At 36.4% G+C, this 16,113-nt stretch overlaps 1 protein-coding gene and 1 long non-coding RNA gene across 2 annotated transcripts in view; one reads left to right on the forward strand and one right to left on the reverse strand.

Annotated features, from left to right (window-relative positions):
• The window catches only part of LOC136030347 (protein-S-isoprenylcysteine O-methyltransferase-like), a 52,339-nt gene that overhangs the window by 33,537 nt on the left and 2,689 nt on the right, over nt 1-16,113 (forward strand). The gene's annotated exons all lie outside the window — the stretch shown is intronic.
• LOC136030348 (uncharacterized) overlaps nt 11,267-16,113 on the reverse strand; it is a 361,960-nt gene continuing 357,113 nt past the window's right edge. The window contains exon 3 of the long non-coding RNA XR_010618259.1: nt 11,267-11,305. This is a non-coding gene — a long non-coding RNA (uncharacterized LOC136030348). The remainder of the gene's footprint in view (nt 11,306-16,113) is intronic.

The raw sequence follows: 16,113 nt of genomic DNA on the forward strand, positions 1-16,113 counted from the left end.
TTAATATAAACTTCTCCTTACATGAAAATCTTCAATTTTTCCAGATATGTGTGACAAGGCTGAGAACGTCATTGCAATACTGATGTATATAAAACTGACGTCACTCACATAAATACTTTTTTTTCCAAAATTAAGGATCTTAACGATTTTTATTTTTTCAAATTTATGACCTATCTAAATCGTTTTTTTTAAGCCTGAATATACCAGGATGCAAATTTTTCCGAAAAAATATGGAGCCCTTTATTAGAAAAAATACATACATACGTACATACATACACAATTATTTCTTACTATATATGTATAAATATATATATATATATATATATATATATATATATATATATATATATATATATATATATATATATATTTATATATATATATATATATATATATATATATATATATATATATATATATATATATATATATATATATATATATATATATATATATATATATATATATGCTCAATCCGGATTGAATTAATGATAGAATTCATTTTTAGGCATTAAAAGATATCATTGGATCTCATTTATTGGTCTATTAATGTGTATTTGTGGTGAAATAATAAGAAAAGGTGCAATGTTCACTGCAGGGTCCAACTTTGACCACCTTATAAGATATAGAAAAGAAAAAGGTCATCGACTAGTCACTTCTGGTATTTACAGCTGGTGTCGACACCCCAGCTATGTTGGATGGTTTTATTGGTCCATAGGGACACAGGTATGTAATTTTTATATATTAAGAGGAATCTCTCAACTTTTCCCGCGCATATTCTAGATGTCATGTGAAAAATCTTTGTATTGTCAATATTTGCAACCACGGGAACGTTACGTTCCAGTTAAAGCCAAAGGGACTCGGAGGCTTTTTAAATTAATAGAGTTTCAAATAGCAATCAGATTAGTGTATGGGAACAACCCATATAAAAAAACAACATTATCAGGTAAAACAGTATATATATATATATATATATATATATATATATATATATATATATATATATATATATATATATATATATATATATATATATATATATATATATATATTTATATATATATCTATTCTATCTATCTATATAAAAATAAGTTGTCTGTGGATGTGTCTGTCTGTCGGGTGACGTCGTGATTGTGTGTTGACTAACGTCATGAAGTTAGTTATCGTCATTTTTGTTATGACGGTGACGTCATTAAAGATATTTAAGACATGCGTTCACGTAGAAATCTATTAATGTTTAACTATAAAATGACTGATGAACTTACAATGGCAACAGCCGAGGAAGATGCTCAAAGAGTCTATGCCAAAAAACTTGCTGCTGATAGAGAAAGTAAGAAAAGAAAGCGTGCCGAGGAATCACAAGAGCAACGCGAAACCAGACTTGCTGCTAAAAGAGAATGTGAAAAAAGAAGGCGTGCCGAGGAATCACAAGAACACCAAGAAAACAGGCTTGCGGCTGATAGAGAAAGTAAGAAGAGAAAGCGTGCCGAGGAATCACAAGAGCAACGCGAAACCAGACTTGCTGCTAAAAGAGAAAGTATTGCAGCAATGCAAACTTATTATTTGGGATGAGTGCACAATGGCACACAAAAAATCGCTCGAGGCTCTGGATCAATGCTTGAAAGATTTGCGAGGGAAGTCGAAACCCTTTGGCAGCACATTAATATTGCTTGCGGGAGATTTCAGGCAAACATTACCTATAATAACTAGATCAACCCCTGCAGACGAAATGAATGCTTGCCTGAAAAATTTAATTTATGGGTACACGTAAAAACATTAAAATTAACTACAAATATGCGTGTCCGATTGCAAAACGATGACTCTGGTCAAACATTTTCGGATCAATTGCTGGCAATTGGAAACGGAAAGCTCCCAGTAGACTCAATTTCAGGACGTATACAACTACCTGCTGATTTCTGTAATTTAGTGACGTCCAAAAATGAATTGATTGAAAAAGTATTTCCGAATATTCTAAACAATTATAAAAATAATAAATGGCTAAGTGAAAGAGCGACTCTTGCACCCAAAAATATAGACGTCCACGAAATCAACAATATTGTTTTGACCAAAACTGACTTTACAAGTCAGTCGACACAGTTTTGGAACCAAATGAAGCGGTTAATTATCCATCTGAATTTTTAAATTCCGTGGACCTTTCAGGGTTTCCACCACACGTGCTACAACTAAAAATAGGCGTACTAATAATACTTTTAAGAAATATCAACCCACCAAAGCTTTGCAATGGCACGCGACTTGCCGTAAAAAAAAAACAATTGAAAACGTAATAGAGGCCACAATCTTGACAGGGCCTTTTGAGGGTGAGGCTGTTCTTATTCCTCGCATTCCCATGATTCCAACGGATCTGCCTTTTCAATTTAAAAGATTGCAATTCCCAATTCGATTAGCATTTGCAATCACCATTAACAAAGCTCAAGGTCAATCATTAGAAAAATGTGGTATAGATCTTAATACTGATTGTTTTTCCCATGGACAATTGTACGTTGCATGTTCGAGGGTCGGTAAACCTGACAATCTATTTATATGTAGCGACAATTGGACAGCGAAGAATGTTGTATATTCGCAAGTTTTACGCAGTTAATTTGTATTGTATCTGTCTATCTATCTATCTATATAAAAACGAGTTGTGTGTATGCATGTTTGTTTGTTTGTAAAAAGAGCGTTTGCATATGGCGTCATTATTAGTACATAAGGCTTTGTATATGCACTGACAATGGGAAAGCCAAGAATGTTGAATATTCGCAAGTTTTACGTAGTTTAAAAACACATATATAAATCTATCTATATTCATAGGTGGTACACAGGGACACAACTACAATGGCGTGTAACTAATATGGCGCGTAACGACTTACGCGTGAAGGGGGGTTTGGGGGGGTTTTGCGCGAAGCGCCCCCACCAACTAGCTGTTGGGGTGGCGCACCGGGACACCGGGACATAGGGGATATAAATGACGACCGGGACACTCAAAGAGAAAGCGACCGGGACACAAGGAATGTTCGATTAGCAATCACCATCAAAAAAGCACCGGGACACAAATGGCGACCGGGACAAAAATGACGACCGGGACACCGGGACACAGGGAATATAAATGACGACCGTGACACTCAAAGAGAAATTACAGACTGGGACACCGGGACACAAATGACGACCGGGACACAAGGAAACAACAACAACGGGGACGCCGGGGGGGCGCAGGAAGATATATAAATGACGACGGGGACACAGGGAATGTTCGATTAGCAATCACCATCAACAAAGCTCAGGGGCAATAATTAGAATAATGAGGTATAGATCTGAATATAGATTGTTTTTCCCATGGACAATTATATGTTGCATGTTCAAGAGTCGGTAAACCTGACAATCTGTTTATATGCACAGACAATGGGACACCCAAGAATGTTGTATATTCGCAAGTTTTACGTAGTTAAAAAAATATATATATATATATATATATATATATATATATATATATATATATATATATATATATATATATATATATATATATATATATATCTATATTCACAGGTGGGACACAGGGACACAACTACAATGGCGCGTAACGACTTACGCGCGGGGGGGGGCTTGGGAGGCGCGAAGCGCCCCCACAAACTAGGTGTTGGGGTGGCGCGAAGCGCCACCCCAACAGCTAGTATATATATATATATATATATATATATATATATATATATATATATATATATATATATATATATATATATATATATATATATATATATATATATATATATATATATATATATATATATATATATATATATTATATATATATATATATATATATATATATATACTAGCTGTTGGGGTAGAACCCCAACACCTAGTTGGTGGGGCGCTTCGCGCCCCCCCCAAGCCCCCCCGCGCGCGTAAGTCGTTACGCGCCATATTAGTTACGCGCCATTGTAGTTGTGTCCCTGTGTCCCACCTGTGAATATAGATAGATTTATATATGTGTTTCAAACTACGTAAAAATTGCGAATATACAACATTTTTGGCTTTCCCACTACTGGGAGCTTTCCGTTTCCAATTGCCAGCAATTGATCTGAAAATGTTTGACCAGAGTCATCGTTTTGCAATCGGACACGCATATTTGTAGTTAATTTTAATATTTTTACGTGTGCCCATAAATTAGAATTTTTCAGGCAAGCATTCATTTCGTCTGCAGGAGTTAAACTACGTAAAAATTGCGAATATACAACATTCTTGGCTTTCCCATTGTCTGTGCATATACAAAGCCGTATGTACTAATAATGACGTCATATGCAAACGCTCTTTTTACAAACAAACAAACATGCATACACACAACTCGTTTTTATATAGATAGATAGATAGATAGATACAATACAAATTAACTGCGTAAAACTTGCGAATATACAACATTCTTCGCTGTCCAGTTGTCGCTGCATATAAATAGATTGTCAGGTTTACCGACCCTCGAACATGCAACGTACAATTGTCCATGGGAAAAACAATCAGTATTAAGATCTATACCACATTTTTCTAATGATTGACCTTGAGCTTTGTTAATGGTGATTGCAAATGCTAATCGAATTGGGAATTGCAATCTTTTAAATTGAAAAGGCAGATCCGTTGGAATCATGGGAATGCAAGGAATAAGAACAGCCTCACCCTCAAAAGGCCCTGTCAAGATTGTGGCCTCTATTAGGTTTTCCATTGTTTTTTTTTACGGCAAGTCGCGTGCCATTGCAAAGCTTTGGTGGGTTGATATTTCTTAAAAGTATTATTGGTACGCCTATTTTTAGTTGTAGCACGTGTGGTGGAAACGCTGAAAGATCTATGGAATTTAAAAATTCAGATGGATAATTAACCGCTTCATTTGGTTCCAAAACTGTGTCGACTGACTTGTAAAGGACTGCCTGGTCTCGAATCTTGGTCAAAACAATATTGTTGATTTCGTGGACGTCTATATTTTTGGGTGCAAGAATCGCTCTTTCACTTAGCCATTTATTATTTTTATAATTTTTTAGAACATTCGGAAATACTTTTTCAATCAATTCATTTTTGGACGTCACTAAATTACAGAAATCAGCAGGTAGTTGTATACGTCCTGAAATTGAGTCTATCGTATCATAAATGTCTTTTTGTTCCGACGTTAACTTGGAAATGTTATTTTGTACATACGACAATAGATCACTCGTACTGTAACTTTGTTCACGATCCAATTCTACACATGTCGAAACAGCAGCGATACGGTTAGGTGAAGGGATTCCCAAATCCTGAAGAGGTTTGTTTGCCATACGTACGCACAAATCTTCTATAATAACTAAAGTGTAGTTATAAATTTCTGATGTAAAATCAAAAGTCATATCTGACGTCTCTAACTGTTTTCGATGGAGTATATCTTCGGACATTTTTGACTTATATTTTTCCCATAACTCTGTAGGAGCTGATGGAGAGCAAGTTGTTAAAATGATGCCAAACAATGCACGAATTTGACTTGGGGTTGACGTTTCGCACGCGTCATTGATGCAGTTATCCCAGTGTTGGTCATTCTTCAATAAATTCAGAGCTTGGCATGCACTACGGTAAGTGTCATGTATAGTACCGTTTACAGTTCTCAAATACTCAAAGGATGTCGGACCGGGTACATTCACCAAAAGCAGGCGTAGAAAGAAGCATTCATGTTGATTGGGGTGAACGGTGTAGAGTCTTCCTATCGTGGTATCTTTGAAGATGGTAGGTTGGCCGTCGACTGACTTACCCTGTTTTCGACGTTCAAATACTTTATTTTTAGTATTCCACGTGTAATACGAAGGCACTTCAGTATACAGCAGTTTTTTTGCAAAAGAATCATTTTTGCAAAGCGAAAACAAAGCTGTTAATTTTGTATCCGGTGGATTCAGGGCTCTTTGTTGCAAGTTGGTTTCCGAGAAATAAACACGTTGACCATTCTGTAAATGTACCGCTAAGTGAACAACAGCTGGACTACGTTCATGTATCGGAAATGAAAGAATTCGCCAAACAGCTTCATTACTGCTTATGTATCTTCCAGCCTGATATTGTACGATTTCGTCGAAATCTTTGATTTCGGGCTGCAAGCCAAAAACTGCCATGTCACTGCCTTTGTTGACGTATTTACATATGTATTTGATTGCCTTTACGGAGTTACAGTATTCAACGTTTATGTGTGCATTAAATGTTTTTGATAATAATGGGGAATATGGAACAACCCACTGGTTATCTACTTCGATGGTGGTACCGTTGCCATTGTAGGTTCTTCAGTCATTTTACAATTAGAAATTTCTCTTTCAACGGTCTTCTTACAATTAAAAATTTGTCTTTGAACGATATTCTTAAATACCTGTGTCCTGGTCGTCATTTATATTCCCGGTGTCCCGGTCGTCATTTGTGTCCCGGTATCCCAGTCTCTAATTTCTCTTTGAGTGTCCCGGTCGTTATTTATATTCCCACTGTCCCGGTCGTCATTTGTGTCCCGGTCTGTAATTTCTCTTTGAGTGTTTTTTCTTTTTAGTATTTTTTAGTTTTTTACATTTTTTCTTTTTTCAGTTTTCTTTTTCTTCTTTATTTTTCAGCTTCACTATGAAATACATATCGCCGAACCTTTGTTTTTTTAACTAAAATCTGGTAGGCATTGATGACCTTATCCAAGTCAAAATCCCAAACCCAATCATCATCGCTATCATTTTCAGTTTTGATATGTTTTGACTCTCGCTGTCCAGGTGGATCTTCATCTAACTGCGCGGTTTTGCGTTCTTTAGCCTCAAGCCTGTTTCCTTGCTGTTCTTTTGATTCCTCGGCACGCTTTCTTTTCTGACTTTCTCTATCAGCAGCAAGTTTTTTGGCATAGACTCTTTGAGCATCTTCATCGGCTTTTGCCATTGTAAGTTCATCAGTCATTTTAAACTTAAACATTAATAGATTTCTACGTGAACATATATGTCTTAAATATCTTTAATGACGTCACCGTCATAGCAAAAATGACGACAACTTACTTCATGATTAAATATCTTTAATGACGTCACCGTCATAGCAAAAATGACGACAACTAACTTCATGACGTCAGTCGACACAGAAACATGACGTCACCTCACAGACAGACAACTTATTTATATATGTGTATATATATATATATATATATATATATATATATATATATATATATATATATGTATATATATATATATATATATATATATATATATATATATATATATATATATATATATGTATATATATTTTCCCATTTTCTATTTTTTTTCAAATTTTTTCTAATTTTCCCAAAAATTCGAAATAATGTTTTTTTTTACTTCTACTCTGTAATATAATATTTTTTGGTCACGTTAATTTGGATTCTCGTCATTTTCTATTTTTCACATATAATCCTTTTGTTTTGTCTGATTGACCATCTCCTTGCAATCCAGAAAAGGTTCTTTTCTCTCCGTCACTCCGGAAGAAGAAGAAGCGTAAGCACCTGCCAAGCGTAAGCGTAAGCACAAGCATAAAAGGTACAAGTGTTTAACTGGTCCTCTGTAAAGTATTAAATATTGAAAAACAATTTTTTTTTCAACTGAAAGTAAGGAGCGAAATTTAAGCTTAAAACGAAGAAATTATTATGTATATGAAAGGGATTGTCCCCTCCTAAACGCCCCATTCTTTACACTTAAGTGTTTTATTATTTTAAAAAGTAGAGTTTTGAGAAAGAGTCAAACTTTAGTGTAAAGAGCGGGGTGTTTAGGAGGGAACAGCCCCTTTCATATACGGAACAATTTCTTCGTTTTAAGCTCTAATGTCGCTTCTTACTTTTAGTTAAAAAAAAACATTGTTTTTTAATATTTACTTTTTGAATGTTTTTTAATTAGTGGATGTTTTGATTTTGCCTCTCCGTACATGAATAATCAAAAAAAAATTTGCATATTTGTATTCGTATCCATATTAATATGCGTATAAATATACATATTTGTATATTTGTTGCAAAATTTGTATTCTTAGGGCCATTCTTCAGTCGGTAGCGGGGTCGGCTATTTAGCGTACTACTACTACTACTACTACTACTACTACTACTACTACTAAGAACCTACTGCAGCACCAAGCCGCCTGAGGTCAACACAGCTCCGCACGCTCCTTCTTCAACCTATTCTATTTAAAGCCTCCCTCTTTACACCCTCCCAGGAAGCTCCCATTTCCTTTAAATCTTTATTTATGACATCCTCCCAACCCAGACAAGGACGACCTACTTTCCGTGTAGCCCCAGACGGTTGGCCAAAAAGGACAATCTTCGGGAATCTGTCATCCTTCATCCGTATAACGTGGCCTAGCCATCTCAACTTTTCTTTCATTATAGCCCTAGAAAGCCTATGGAAAAATTATTTAGCCTATTTAGCGTAGGCAAATTATTATATTCAAAATAACCCTTCGTTTTCAAAACTTACTTTCTTGAATGTCAAATCTATTGACGAAACTTTCTCTATTACAAGACCTAAACTACTAATACAGGGGGCTACGTTTTAAAAATAACCATGATATCAGTGGGCTTTGTTTGCCATCCTGTTAAAATTAAGTTTGTTTGGGTTTGTTTAGCATTTTTTCCACCATATTGGAGTTGTCAAGTTGTTAGTGTTTAAGACGGGTTTTTCGTTTTTCTTTTTTTACATAACAGCTTTTTATCTCTTTATATTATTTTTTTGTATGCTTGAGCTCTTAAGTCTGGTATTTCTTTATTTTAGATGATAGAGATTTTGAACGTCAAGCACAAATATATGGACATACCTTAGTGATTTTTTTAATTTCTTAAATTAAAGCTATAGCCCTTATTCATAGTAATTTAATGTTATTAATTCATCCCTATTAGCATGAATCTATCTATGAATATACCTTAACAATTATGAAATCGATTATTTATTCATTTGTTAAAAATAAATTATTTATAAACTTATCAATGTTTATATTCAATCGTGGTAGCCCTTATTCATTTAAGGGTGTAGCCATTATATCTAATATTGTCAAGGTGTTGGGTGTGCTGAAGTGGTGCTGTAGGATTGATCTGTGCTTGGTAACACAGGACCCAGAATTTGAACCTCTGGGTCTGAGTCGCGAATTCCAGCGGCAGGGCCCTTAATTCAACACATATTCTAAGATTATGCAAGAGTATCTTCATAAGAATCCAAACAAGAAGAAGAAATTATGTGACTGGGTGAAGCGAGCTACTCACGGACAGAGCACTCAAAACAAGACTAAACCATTTTTTGTTCAAGCTATCTAAGTCATCTTGATTTCTCTCGTAATCAGATTGAACCAACTCAGATTGACAGATCACGTGACAATTGAGCTTTACGAACATACCAACAATCAAAGAGATTGCTTCATTGGATAATTTCACTTAACTGGGTGGTATTATTAGTATAGGAGTGGGTGCAGTGAAGATATAAAAGGTAATATAACCATGGTAAGAAATATTTTTTTCAGTTGAAAAAGGTTTGGAAGACTAGAAAGGTGCGTCTATGAACTAATATGAAAATATTTGAAGCTAAAGTAATGTCTGTGGTTAAGTATGGCTTTGAAATGTGGATGCTTTTAAAGGCTGAGGAAGATCTGTTAATGTTTTCGAAACGAATTGTCAAAGGATAGCCTTAGATACTCGCAAGGCTGTATTCAGCGGAGGGGTTTGAATTTTCCCCTCCCGAAAATGTTTGTCCGACTCGTAAAAACGTAATAAAATGCTAAATAACACATTTGGATACGTTTAAAAAAAATTCGCCCTGGGTACTTTTTCGATTTACCATATATCTTACAGTAGCCTAAGCTGTAATAAAATGTGAATTGATTATAATCTTTTAGTGACACGATTAAAGATCGGTTAGTATGGCTAGACCGTGTTTTACAATTGAAGGATTACAGATAGGAAAAGGTCGTGCTTTTGGACCATCAATCCATCTGGGGCCAAAGGATAAGCATGCCACCATTGAATACTGTCACGCAATTGTTACCTTTATCTTTCAGAACATTTGTAACGTCTTGATTTGATTGACCTGTCGTGACGTCATGATTGACTTTTCTTGATTAACAATATGGAGCCTATCTGTAGGAAGAACGGCTAGGGCCAGTAAACGACGTCAACATAACGGTTACATTGATAGTAAATTGGAGTTACTGGTAACAGTTCTTTTTATATAGCGACACACTTTTGAAATTTTTTATTTTCGTTCAAACTTGATACAAATAAACCTCCCTAAATTGAACTAGTCTTTTCTTTGGCATTTTGTTTCTGTACCAGCCATAATTCATACTCTGCAAACGATTACCACTTTCTTCTTCTATCTACTAATTTCTCCTTCCAGTGTCCAAGAGGTTGTCAAGCTTGATTTTTCGTTTAGCTTTGCCTTCATTTTTTCTAACCTCCTAATTCTTTATAATAATATTTCGCTGAGGGAAAGCTGTTGAAGATTGAAGAAAAATCCTGAAATACCCTACGAACATTTGACCTCTTTTCTGTTCAAGCGTGGCTGGAGCATACATCTTGGATTTACTTACCCCCCCCCCACCCTTAATCTTGGATGCCTCAGAAATGGCTTTTACCAAGATTCGTCAGGTATGACAGGATTTTGACTGGGTGGCTAATTAAGAACAGTATACCCTTATTCTGCTTCTTTTACCATATTCTATCGAGTATATCCTCAAATTCAACTGTGCTCATTTTCTATTTCAATAATTACATTTTATACTCCTGTCATACTCTGCATATTCTCACATGATTTTGTCCCATATTCTATCGTGATACCAACAAGGTCATGGTGTAACTTCTTCTTCATTTCGTATTGATTGTTAGGGAGACACAGTCGCATAACCTAATCACCGGAATCAAATTCCAGGGTTATCGAGTCTTGTACTTGTTTCGCAATTATTCCATCCAGGTCTGAGACTCCAACCCCAATACGGGAGCAAACACCACTAAGGGCACAAGAGAGGATATTAGACGTGTTTTTGTCTCTATTAAAGAGGGGGAAAGAGAGGGGGATTCAAAAGGGTATACAGTATGAAAAAAAATGAGATATTTGACGAATCAGACTCCGGAACAAAAAATAGATATACAATTATACAAAGCGATAGAAAAATAAAAGAGGAGAGCACATAAAGAACTGGTCCCATAATTTTTTATTTTTAGACTATTGTCGTTTCGGTTCTAAGCGTTGACGAAGTCCTGTTAATATCCTTTGGTTGTCAACAACTCGACGATTGCGAAGATAATTTTGAACCTCCATTTCACTACGTGGCGTTGGTGGTTGAATTACTCAAAAAGAAAATTTAATTAAAGCAAACAGCGAGGGAAACGATAGCTGCCCTATATTTCCGTGTTACAAAATATTCGTTAATTCCATCGGTTTGCTTTGCGGAAATTTTTGCAGGCGATAAACTTTATGTCTGTAGGGTATACCATAAAGAAAAGCCAAATAACCTCATTTTCTGTTGCAAATGCACGGACCACTTTTCTGTTGCAAATCACCGTCATAGCAAAAATGACGACAACTAACTTCATGACGTCAGTCGACCCAGTAACATGACGTCACCTGACAGACAGACAACTTATTTTTATATATATAGATAGACTAGCTGTTGGGGTGGCGCTTCGCGCCACCCCAACACCTAGTTGGTGGGGCGCTTCGCGCCCCCCCAAGCCCCCCCGCGCGCGTAAGTCGTTACGCGCCATTGTAGTTGTGTCCCTGTGTCCCACCTGTGAATATAGATAGATTTATATATGTGTTTCAAACTACGTAAAAATTGCGAATATACAACATTCTTGGCTTTCCCATTGTCTGTGCATATACAAAGCCGTATGTACTAATAATGACGTCATATGCAAACGCTCTTTTTACAAACAAACAAACATGCATACACACAACTCGTTTTTATATAGATAGATAGATAGATAGATACAATACAAATTAACTGCGTAAAACTTGCGAATATACAACATTCTTCGCTGTCCAATTGTCGCTGCATATAAATAAGATTGTCAGGTTTACCGACCCTCGAACATGCAACGTACAATTGTTCATGGGAAAAACAATCAGTATTAAGATCTATACCACATTTTTCTAATGATTGACCTTGAGCTTTGTTAATGGTGATTACAAATGCTAATCGAATTGGGAATTGCAATCTTTTAAATTGAAAAGGCAGATCCGTTGGAATCATGGGAATGCGAGGAATAAGAACAGCCTCACCCTCAAAAGGCCCTGTCAAGATTGTGGCCTCTATTAGGTTTTCCATTGTTTTTTTTACGGCAAGTCGCGTGCCATTGCAAAGGTTTGGTGGGTTGATATTTCTTAAAAGTATTATTGGTACGCCTATTTTTAGTTGTAGCACGTGTGGTGGAAACCCTGAAGGATCTATGGAATTTAAAAATTCAGATGGATAATTAACCGCTTCATTTGGTTCCAAAACTGTGTCGACTGACTTGTAAAGGACTGCCTGGTCTCGAATCTTGGTCAAAACAATATTGTTGATTTCGTGGACGTCTATATTTTTGGGTGCGAGAATCGCTCTTTCACTTAGCCATTTATTATTTTTATAATTTTTTAGAATATTCGGAAATACTTTTTCAATCAATTCATTTTTGGACGTCACTAAATTACAGAAATCAGCAGGTAGTTGTATACGTCCTGAAATTGAGTCTACTGGGAGCTTTCCGTTTCCAATTGCCAGCAATTGATCTGAAAATGTTTGACCAGAGTCATCGTTTTGCAATCGGACACGCATATTTGTAGTTAATTTTAATATTTTTACGTGTGCCCATAAATTAGAATTTTTCAGGCAAGCATTCATTTCGTCTGCAGGAGTTGATCTAGGTATTATAGGTATTGTTTGCCTGAAATCTCCCGCAAGCAATATTAATGTGCTGCCAAAGGGTTTCGACTTCCCTCTCAAATCTTTCAAGCATTGATCCAGAGCCTCGAGTGATTTTTTGTGTGCCATTGTGCACTCATCCCAAATAATAAGTTTGCATTGCTGCAATACTTTACCCATCCCGGATGATTTGGAAATATTGCACGTGGGGGTTTCTGTAGAATGCAAATTCAGAGGCAATTTCAAAGCGGAATGAGCAGTTCTTCCACCAGGCAGCAATGTTGCGGCTATTCCGGACGACGCAATTGCCAATGCTATATCATTTTTTGATCGAATTGATGCCAGAATCAGTTTTATCACAAACGTTTTACCAGTACCTCCTGGCGCATCCAAAAAGAAAATTTCTCCAACGTTGTTATCGACACAATGCATTATCGTATCATAAATGTCTTTTTGTTCCGACGTTAACTTGGAAATGTTATTTTGTACATACGACAATAGATCACTCGTACTGTAACTTTGTTCACGATCCAATTCTACACATGTCGAAACAGCAGCGATACGGTGAACAACAGCTGGACTACGTTCATGTATCGGAAATGAAAGAATTCGCCAAACAGCTTCATTACTGCTTATGTATCTTCCAGCCTGATATTGTACGATTTCGTCGAAATCTTTGATTTCGGGCTGCAAGCCAAAAACTGCCATGTCACTGCCTTTGTTGACGTATTTACATATGTATTTGATTGCCTTTACGGAGTTACAGTATTCAACGTTTATGTGTGCATTAAATGTTTTTGATAATAATGGGGAATATGGAACAACCCACTGGTTATCTACTTCGATGGTGGTACCGTTACGCTTCTTTATTATTGCTGTTTTACCGCCATCTTCAGTAGATCTTCTTCTATATTGTGGGTAACCATCATTGCCAGTAATTGTGTTTGATATTAAAAGTCGAGGATATTGCTTTGTGCACCTTCCTTTGGCCATGCATGGTGAATTTTCGTTCAGTGCACCGCAAGGTCCATGTATCATATTTTTTACAATAATATCATGTAACCCCTTATCGACATTTTTATCAGGTATTTCAGCGGAAATCACATCATCAATTTCGTTCGAAGTAATTTTTTTATGTAGCCAGATTAGTATATGTGCCATTCCACTGAGTACATCCAGCATCGCACTGACCCAAACACTTCAAGTTTTACTATGTAGTTTATCAGTGATTTCAACTTTTGCCGGAAGACACGGGCCGTAATGTCATGCCTATGAACCGCCGATTGTCCTTGAAGTAAAAGCTGCAGTATCTCGTCCCAAGATTGATTACATGTAAATGTAATAAATAAATCTGGACGACCATAGAGACGAACATACGCAATAGTATCTTGAGCATATTCATGCATATGACGGGGACTGCCAGCATATGACGAAGGTAAAATTGTTAATCTTCCAACGTTTGTGGTATTACCGTCATTTATAACTGCATCTCGCAAATGAATGTATTGTTCAGAGCGGAGCTTGGTCTGATTCAGGCGGATATATAGCAAACGTTCTGATTCAATTTTAGCATACATATCAACGACAAATTGGTGAAACAATTCACGGCATTTTAAAATATAATTTTCTTCATCCCGCCGAATCATTAGTCTATAGGAATAATAATGCATTGCTCTGCATTTCTTATTCATTTCTTTGTTAGTGGCTGGATTCATCAATTTAATATTAAAGTGATAGCCGTCGGCTCCATCCCAAAAAATGATAGGATATTGTAGGGCATCGTAGCATCGATGAGTTTCAGCAATTCTTAACAACTGAGCGTTTCGCTTATGAAGAATAATATCTCGAGGTAAAAACTGATCACCGACCATAACGATTGCCACTTCGTTGATAGTTGGAGCATTGTATCTACGCACATGTTGGCCAGGAGGCGTTTTGTCAGCGGAAATAACAATTTTATGCGTATCAGTAGGCATCAAATCGATGGCTGTTTTGAACAGACGCACTAAATTATTATTTTCGTGGAAAAGATGTTGCAATTGGGAAACGATTGTCCTTTCAACGTTGGGAGAAATTTCGCAACGTGCATTCAATTCAGAATTTCTATCACTGATGAAGTACAATTGTAAAAATTTATAATTCTCGCCTGAGAATGGTAGAAGGGACCCTGCTCTATGATAAATTTGCCCTTTTACTTTGAAAGTAGACATAAATTGATCTGGATTTTCGATTTGGGCTCCAAACGACGTCATTTGGAAACATGAATTGTATTTTCTGATTTGTGACAAAAAACACTTAGATTCTGACGTAGTTCCAGTAAGGAAAGTCTTCAATGGCTCTGGTGGTGCAGCCAATAGAGGAAGTTTAACTTTCCTGAGGCGCAACACATTCCCATTGTTTCACCATTGAATTTCAAGGCCTTGCAATAGGGACAAATTTTAGACATTGTCCCGATTTGAACACATCTACTCAAGCTATAATCATCGACTGGGCTTTACCTGAATGCCAGGCGATAACTTTCAGGTTGCTCTGATTCCTCGGCACGCTTTCTTTTCTTACTTTCTCTATCAGCAGCAAGCCTGATTTCTTGCTGTTCTTGTGATTCCTCGGCACGCTTTCTTTTCTTACTTTCTCTATCAGCAGCAAGCCTGATTTCTTGCTGTTCTTGTGATTCCTCGGCACGCCTTCTTTTTTCACTTTCTCTTTTAGCAGCAAGTCTGCTTTCGGGTTGCTCTGGTAGTTCCTCGGCACACTTTCTGTTCTTTCTTTCTCTATCAGCCTCAAGCCTGTTTCCTTGCTGTTCTTTTGATTCCTCGGCACGCTTTCTGTTCTTTCTTTCTCTATCAGCCTCAAGCCTGTTTCCTTGCTGTTCTTTTGATTCCTCGGCACGCTTTCTTTTCTGACTTTCTCTATCAGCAGCAAGTTTTTTGGCATAGACTCTTTGAGCATCTTCATCGGCTTTTGCCATTGTAAGTTCATCAGTCATTTTAAACTTAAACATTAATAGATTTCTACGTGAACATATATGTCTTATATATCTTTAATGACGTCACCGTCATAGCAAAAATGACGACAACTAACTTCATGACGTCAGTCGACACAGAAACATGACGTCACCTGACAGACAGACACACAGACAGACAACTTATTTTTATATATATAGATATATATATGACGACTTATACTTATTGACGACATGACTGCCTGTCCATGGATTATTCTTTATGGTTGATTGTGTATGGCTATGCTGTT

This window comes from Artemia franciscana, chromosome 8 (genome assembly GCF_032884065.1).
Source record: "Artemia franciscana chromosome 8, ASM3288406v1, whole genome shotgun sequence".
NCBI lineage: Eukaryota > Metazoa > Arthropoda > Branchiopoda > Anostraca > Artemiidae > Artemia > Artemia franciscana.